At 35.8% G+C, this 8,706-nt stretch overlaps 2 long non-coding RNA genes across 3 annotated transcripts in view; one reads left to right on the forward strand and one right to left on the reverse strand.

The window, feature by feature from the left end:
* The first annotated feature begins 517 nt into the window (after window positions 1–517).
* Window positions 518–3,542, forward strand: LOC111345860 (uncharacterized). The gene is made up of 2 exons (XR_002696330.2): window positions 518–1,097; window positions 2,070–3,542. It is a non-coding gene; the product is annotated as an uncharacterized LOC111345860 (long non-coding RNA).
* An 814-nt stretch (window positions 3,543–4,356) lies between these two features.
* Window positions 4,357–8,706, reverse strand: part of LOC148730906 (uncharacterized) — a 23,058-nt gene continuing 18,708 nt past the window's right edge. Inside the window, exons 4-6 of one of the 2 annotated variants that reach the window (XR_016001110.1) lie at window positions 7,313–7,557; window positions 6,900–7,072; window positions 4,357–5,358 (exon numbers count right to left, since the gene is read on the reverse strand). This is a non-coding gene — a long non-coding RNA (uncharacterized LOC148730906). Of the gene's footprint in view, window positions 5,456–6,899; window positions 7,073–7,312; window positions 7,558–8,706 lie in introns of both variants that reach the window. The other variant, XR_016001109.1, reaches the window with a different exon arrangement.

Here is an 8,706-nt window from a genome sequence, read left to right on the forward strand (position 1 = left end):
CCCAACTTGCTGCAGGCTTTCCTGATACGAAGTGGCGACTACAGACGCGATCATGTCGCAAGACTGACTCGGAAAGTTTGTCACGGCTAATGGCGGAAAGCCATCTTGTTCGCCGTTCGATAGACAATTCTTCGGCCTTTTCGCCTTGATTTTTGATAATCGATGGCACAACATAGAACTTGATATCTTTATCTCGGCCAGTGCGATTATGGCAATTGATCATTAAGCAGAGAACCATCGCAAAAACAACTGAAAAGCTCTTTCCGAATTTGAGTTGCGTTTGAATAGTTGGTTGTTAGGCAAAGCTGTACTCAAAGATGGCGGACCGTAACCGTTGTCAAGGAGTTGGTCACGTGAGTGAAAAGCAAGAATTAAGCAAAAACATTACTCACGAGCCCTCGGATGAAATGGTACATTCAAAGAAAAGCGCCAAATAGAGATTTATTTGTTTTCGATCACGTGTATGATCACGTGGATCTTTTAGGAATTGTCATTGGTTAGTAAAGAGAATCCGCTGGCCTGCCAGGTTGCAGTCTCGACAGAAGCGCGTAAAAATATTGTCTTTCCTCTGGCTAAAAGGCGATGGATTCCTTAGGATCTATGTTCTAACAATGAATAATGATGTGAACTCACTCTATGTAGAAATAATCGATAAGAATCGAACGTGCTACAAGTGCACGTGTTTTGTCCAAAACTTGTCGAGGAAACAAAGATTCGAAACCCACTCGAATTGTGTTCACGGCATGCGACAAAGGCGAGAAATTACTCTAGCTAATCACAATTTTGAACGTGATTACAAGCGTGATTTATCCTCATGATTATAACAGATGAATACCGCTCTAGGAATACCATCTCGATTCCCTAGTCTGTCGTTCTCACTGAACAAGCTGTGATGCCAACAGATTCAAGTGCGTCTCAACGAAGAAACACCATTTATGGAGGTGCGGAATTAAATTCTCGCTCACAAATGGATATGAACAGTACGAAGCCATCCCATGTTTAGGGTTATGTTATATGATTTTGGCACATCTGTGGATATGAAACATTTTGCATCACAATGAAAACTTTTATCATAGTGGAATCCGAAGGCCTTTGAGGTTAGAGAGCAAATATGTGATATGTCAGTACATTGGATTAATTGGTAATTTGTTTTTAACATAATTGACGACTGCTTTATGAAAGATTTACTAAAACTTAGTTTGAATAATAAATTTCATGATTAACATAGACATGTGTACATCTCTAGGTACATTTTGTGTAGCATACCTTCTATTGAACCAAAGTTTTAGCCTCTAAAATAACTCACCGTCTTCATAAAACCTTCAAATTCAAGGTATTGAAAATTTCTTGGAATTATTTGGACTTCAGGGTCATTAAAATTGCCTCGAATTCAATTCCCAGAAATTCCATAGTGTTCCACCCTTCTTGACTCATAGGTAGTTTGTATGGCTGATAATTCCAAGGGAATTTGTGGGAATTCCAATTCTTCACAAAACTGGAATCTCCCTTTCCTAGAAATTCCCAATGGTTCCATGCATTTCAAATCAGAGCTTATTTGCATAGTTGAGAATTTTTGAGAATTCCCAGAAAACTGGGAATTCAGTTCACAAGGGTTTCAACCTAGGCTGGCCAAAATACTGTATTTTGATAAATCACTAGAATTAATTAGCTTACTACTTGCAGGATGTACATGAAAAATGACAGCAAACAAAAGATTCACAATTAAAAATGCTTGGACATAGTACTCATGGTTGGGCTATAAAATTTGTATCCCTAAATGTTTTGTATTCCAATTGTTACAATTAAGCACAGTTTTTGCTAGTGTCTCCCAAAGGAAAAATGTGATGTCTTTTTGTCTTTAATCAACTCTTGAAATCTTGAAAAAGTCCACCGAAGCATCTCTTTTTTGTCGGCAGTACATCCTCAATCTTGATGCTTGTGAAGTCAATGATGAAATTATCCACCAAAGTCTTGTTGCTATGGTTATAAAATATAGAATTTCATTCATATGTGTATACTTATATAAATGGGCAAAATGAAACATTCATTTGTTATCATTTATTTTGCAGAAACAATGCTTGAAGGATATGTACATTTATTATCAACAGTAAGAACAGTGAAAAATACTACAACAAACTACTTTAGCTGTAATATCCAAACTTCTGATGATGAAAAAGTTAGAATTGTCTGTTATTCTCCAAAGAAAAGAACCAACTTGCAGTAAGCCTTCATTAGCAAATCACCAATTAAAATACAAGGAGTGAAATGCTTATAATCCACAACAACCCTTTCATCTGATGTTGAACCACAGTACAAAATTCCAAAGCATGCCAAAATCACTCCTACATAATAACCCATGCGATGGAGTGGCATCCCATCCAGGGGGGAGTAGAAATACTCCTAGTCGCTTCATGCCACAGAAACTGGAGTCAAGCACGGGCCTAATGGGCCACTAGGCTCATAAACAGACTTTACCTTACCTTTACCTTTGATTTAACTATAATTATGAGTTCTTGTTTTTATAATGTTATTACATTGTGGGACTAATTATGAACACTGACTTAAACAATGCTATCGAAACTTTGATTTTATCATTAATTGTAAATGTTACACCTATTTCAAAACATTGTTATATTGTTGGATTATGAGTTTGCCTTTTTATAACATAATATTGTTGACGCTTATTATATTGTTGACACTGGTGAAAAGTTCAGTTTCACATGCTTTAACAATGGAATTGAAACCTTGTTTTTTATTGTTTTCATTATAAATGTTATACCTTTTTCATAACATTGTTGGATTATGAGTTCTTGTTTTTATAATGTTGTATTGTTGACACTTATATTATTATATTGTTGACACTGGTGAAAAGTCCGATTTCAAGTGCTTTAATGATGAATTGAAGCCTTATTTTTGATCGTTTTCATTAGAAATGTGATACCTATTTCAAACATTATTATTGTTGGAAACGAATACTGTTTACAAAGTTGTAAATTGCACATTTTTCTGATGATTCAAAACAAGAAACCCGCCAACAAAAAGAGCATATTACTGATAACAACTTCAGTGGCATTCTTTAGCTGGTTGAAATAAGACATTTAATTAATTACATGAAAATGTATTCATCATAACCCATTTTTACACAGCACTAGCCATATGCAGGCTTGGACTGCTTTTATTGTAGCTTGATGCTGATCCTTCCATCTGACGAGCTGTTTTCAAGCTTGATGGTTAGGAATGTCAATATACTTTTGCCAACTTCCCAATAGTAAGTAAAGTATGCATTCACGTAATGTAAAGTACATTATTTAATATTCAGAAGTCAGAAAGCCCTCAACTCCAGCATCACGTTGACCATGGTACCAAGGTTCTTGAGTGACAAACATGGTCAGCCATGGTTGACAGTGATGGGGACCATGGTGCCTAACCATGATCATATTTAGCTACTTAGTAATACATGGTTCACATTCAACCATAGTCAGACCAAAAACATTCATTGTCAAAAGCATCTGATTATATAAATAAATTTAAATGCTGAAGTGTTTGAGAAGTGCAAAATTGATTTAACTAATTTTATCAGCTGGTAAGTATCACCAAAATAAATGACTACTTACCATAGAATGCCATGGGAAACCATGTCCAATGTACTAATAGCAATTAAAAACTCAGTGAGTTAGAAAAAAGATGAAATGGTGACTGAATATTACATTTTAAGGCACTTGCACTTTTCATTGATTTTATGTTGCATTTGGAATCTTTATTTTGTCAAAAATTATATGATAAGAATCACTTTTTTTTTCCCCAACTAATGTGTAAAACCATGTAACAACCTAAACAGTGTTCCACAGGTATCCTACAGTTTTTCTATTTTTAACTTTTTTTTTCACTCTTGTCTATTTGTTCATGGCAATTTACCGCTTGTTTTATCTTGAGGAGTGCAAAACTAAAACATATGCAGATTGTAGGAATAAAATTAATGAGCTGTTTCTTTTTTCTTATCTTTGCTATATATTCACCTCACGTCGCATTCTTTCATGCATAATTTATGCAAGAAACTACCAGGGCTCAGGAGCATGTCCTGAAGTAAACTTTTATTGCCTGTAACTAAGATTACTACACTTAAATGCCCCATGTAGTCTGTCCAGCTATGCCTTACAGCATGCGTGAACAATTCCTTGGGAAACCGAAACACGATATCATTGCCACAATAATTTACATAAAATCCCCTGATGAGTGGGCAACCATGAAACAGGTCTGTGGGGATGAAATGTAGTTGATTAATTTTTTTCTGCCTATCGCACGTTAAACATTCTGTGTGAATACTCCAAACAGCAAAAAATACATAACTCTGGGAGATAAAGAGAAGTGCATCTTTTTTATGTGCTAGTTGCGTAGAGAGCATGAATCAGGGTTTCCTCCTTTTCATTATTGTTACCAAAAGGTGAATATTTGTGTTTATTTTTCCTTAGAGCAGCATATGGATCATTGTTTTAGTTTCATTTTGGACATAGTAGTTATGTTCTTCAATCTTCAGTGCATCGTTTTTTGGGTGAAGAGGGATGTTTGGATTCTTTCTTTCGTTCAAGAGTCCTCTTTGCTTTGGACCTCTTGGCCAGCATGCTGTCAACAGGGACTTGAACTTTATAGTGTTTTTGCATCATTAATGCAAATTCTCCAACTCTGTTCTGAAATCTTCTTTTCTTGGGGTACCCAGGTACTGGTAATGGAAGGTAATTTCCAAAGGATGTTTGGAGTTGATTAAACAATGTTTGCGACGAGTTTTCCTTTACATGGACAGTTTGAAAAGTTGTGAACTTACTGAGTAAGATTTCAAGAGAACTTTCATTCTTTGAGGGCACTTGCCTCTTCAATATTGTATGTCAGAGATGTTAGTCCTTTTGAAAGTTTCTACCTACAAATTATTGCCTCTTGCTTGATTTGGCTTTCAATACCTTTCATTTTCTGGTGTGAGACTACTGCTTTGTCAACTTGCTGATTTTCTGGTATGTTTTGATCAAGAACGTTGTCATTTTCTTCATTAGTTTTGTATTTAGTAAAATCAGCAAACACATGCTCTTTGTCTAGCGATAGATAAGGGTTTTCACGATATTTTTCTAGCAATGTACCCCACTGCCATTTTGGGTAGTAGTTGAAAATTGAAAAAAAATGCTTGCATAGGAGCCCAGTGTGGCAAAAATCAGGACAGTTACATTGTAATATTACATTCCCAGCACCAAAAGACAGGTTGTTCCTGTGTTTCTTGAGAGTGATCTCACTTGGAATTGACCAACTTCTGTGCCAGTACAAACTTCCTTAATGTGCTGGGGTTCTACTTCATCAGCTGATCTTATCCGTTGTCTGCAATGGTTAACAAATGGCCTGGGTTTATTGTGCAAGTATTTTGGCACATCTGAGTCGTAACACCTGTACTGTTCAGTGCACCTTGTATTGAGCTCTGCATATCGGAAAATAAACAGCTTTTTAGTGTGCTGTTTGTAATGTTGATAGTGATATCTGACTTTCGAATGTTTCAGATTTGTTACATTAACAGGGTGTCAAGTGGCAAATGACACTTAGAAAATAGGAATGACAGAGGCCAAAAAATAGGAAAGGAATTCTCACCCCAAAATAGGAAAAAATAGGAGGATTTGTTTGAGTTCCATCCTCTCAACACTCCCAACAGCAACTCTGTTCCACAACCTAATGCTTTAATATTCAACAGGCACCATGGCATTCATCCACAATGCATTGCCGTATAAACAAAAACAAGTGTTACTACCCAAAGTATGTTACCACGCACAACTCGTCCTACAACAATTACCAGATTCCAAATTTCATCAGATACATCACAAGATGCCTTTAATTTAAGTCATTAGTCCTTTAAAACTGAGAATTACAAGCAACAATAATTTTTTGACAAACCAAAACAATATCAAAGTTCACCGTCACCAAATGTATGTCTGCCTTACAATAAAAGCTAACCATGACTTTTGAACATCACTAACCAAAAAGTCCAACACTATACTGTTTTAATTTGCTCTTTTAGTAAAAGGACTGAGGAAGTCTGGGCTCGAGTTTCAGAAGAAAATCACTCAAAGGCTTCTAACTGGTCTTTTTTGACATGAAGTTTTAGTTTTTGTAGAATTTATCAATTTTATTGGCAATTTTATTTCAAATATTTCAAAATGTTTCTGCGTACCTAGTAAAACCCTAAAAATTAGGAAAAACTAGGAAGTTCATGAAAAAATAGGAGAAAATAGGAGGCAGGCCAAAAAATATGAAAAATAGAAACTTCACACAGAGCGCTAAGTAGCTCAAACCTATTTCCAGCACATTTACTTTGCTGGAACATTAGTACTACTCTTCATCAGTTGATGCTTTATCTAACAAATTATGATCATTTTCTTGGCATACTAGGTTAACAACAGTGTAACCTAAAGCTTTAACTGGTTATAACTCGAAGACGAGTTTTTTATTATTGAACTGTAATCAGTATGCTAAGGTGTAACTTGAAAAGTTTAAAAAAGATTGGGAGTGGATTCAGAACCATCGTAAATAATATAAAATTTAAGGTGCAATTTAGCATACTGATGACAAACTGATAATAAAAACGGGTCACTGAGCTTGTTTTCCAGTAATAACAACTGAAAGCTAAAATGAGGTGTGTTTTCCACAGGTTATACTGTTGCTATGGTAACCTGTTATGCCAAAAAATTATTGTAACTTTCAAGCAAGGATTGTACATTTGTTTGGTACCAGTACTATAGCATCAACTGATAAAGAGTGGTAATATTGATCCATCAAAGTATACATGCAGGAATGTGCTGATAAAAGGTTTGACCTACTTTAATCCATACAATGAGCATGAGAATTTTTGGATTTGCTAACTGCATTAGTACCTTCTGTATTTGTCAGATAAAAATTCCTCCACAAGTGTTGTAATCATTCCTCTGAGGCTGTTATTTCGGTCGTTCAGGTACTAGTATTTCAAGGACTCATTCTGTCACTCAATGCCATTGTTGGTGTTGATACTCAACATAAATCTGTCTTGCCTGAATGCCCACACCCATTGCTGCAATGTAAAACAAATTACAGGAAACTCTAACTTTTAACTGAACTGGTGCTGATGCATGTTAGCAGCTCAGTCAGCATCAATTCATAATTATACATGAATAAGTTAGACAAGGTAGGTCATGTCAGGTAAAAAAGAGGTAATTAGGCTTGCAGAGGCAAGCTTTCTTTCTCTCCATAGTTACAGTGTATCACAGATAAGTGGAAAACTGTGTGCTGTGTGCAATATTTCATCTCTTACCTCAGACTTGATGGGCCAAGTTTTTTCAAATCAATTCTTGAGCTTGCCAGGATTAGCCAGCCAAAGTGCACTCTCCTTAAGGGACGACAGATTTTTTTCAAGCAACTCTTCTGTTCATGATTTTGCAATGTTGTGTAGCAATGTTAGGACCTCTTCCCTGCTGTCAATCAACCCATTTTCAGGCTTTTGTAGCCATCTTTCCCAGTACTGTTCATGATGGAAGTCACAAATATATGTAGTTGTAGCTGTTAAACCAAATTAAAAGGGAAAATTTATGTACTTTTAATTTTGAAACAGTTGGTAGTCATTTGAAAGAAAGATAAGATAAAGTACAATAATGAAAGATGTAACTCCTATGGCATCAGCCTACTTGTAAGCTTAACTTTGTGGTTTCACCTGCCTGGAAATCTCCAGATCTGTAACTGAATACCTAAATAACTAAGGTCCAAATGTATGCCCTTGTTTTCCAATCCCTAAATGAATCGAGGGTATTAGGATTGTATTGTTGTTACTTACTCTTTCAACATCTTGTTTGCACTTTGAATCTGCAGGGCCTAATCTAATGAAGCCTTGCACAAATACAAGTTGCAAAACATCTGTAACTCCACAACTTTGAAGCAGCTTATTTTAATCAATAATTTTAATTTATGGACCATTCTTGTTCTACTGTCCAGTATCTGCTTTCCTTATTTCTCTTTTTCTAATTGCCACAATAGTCATGCAGTACTGTACTACCATCATTTTTATATTTTTAATTCATTCATATAATTTCAATTGTTATTAAATCTCATATTAAGCTATAATTTTAGACAGAGGGCCATGGGACCATCAATGAAACCTGGGAGTCTGTCACCCTCCCTAAATAATGTCTTACTCTGTACATTCTACTGAAAAAATTCAAGTTAAGGAAAACAAAGTTTTGATTGAAAAAGGAATAACTTTAAAGTTTTCATACTCCTGATTCTCCCGGAGGATTAAGTTTAGTTTGCTACAGTTTCATTGTAGGTGTTCTCTCCCTTTGTAAACACTAGACCCATTTTAAGTCATTGTTGCCCAGGACTCAACACTAACGGTAGCCCACTAGCCACAGACTAGTAGAAATTCAGTTTTGGCTAGTGGTTTGCAATTTCCACTGGCCAGTTTGGCTAGTAAACTGACTGAAATCGTCGTAACTTCTAAAACCATCTAGGATGTCACTAGCCACTTGGCTAGTAAGTTGAAAAGTTAGTGTCGAGCCCTGGTTGCCTTTGAATGTGTTCTCAATGACATATGGATCTCCTCATGCCAAAAGTCAGTCATAAAGAATTGGGATTTCTAGTTCGCATTCCAGTCATGGAATATTCTTAGTGCTTCCTGAATTGAAGCCGTAGTTTCCCTTTGAATGATGACAGAAC

Source organism: Stylophora pistillata, chromosome 5, assembly GCF_964205215.1.
Source record: "Stylophora pistillata chromosome 5, jaStyPist1.2, whole genome shotgun sequence".
Lineage (NCBI taxonomy): Eukaryota > Metazoa > Cnidaria > Anthozoa > Scleractinia > Pocilloporidae > Stylophora > Stylophora pistillata.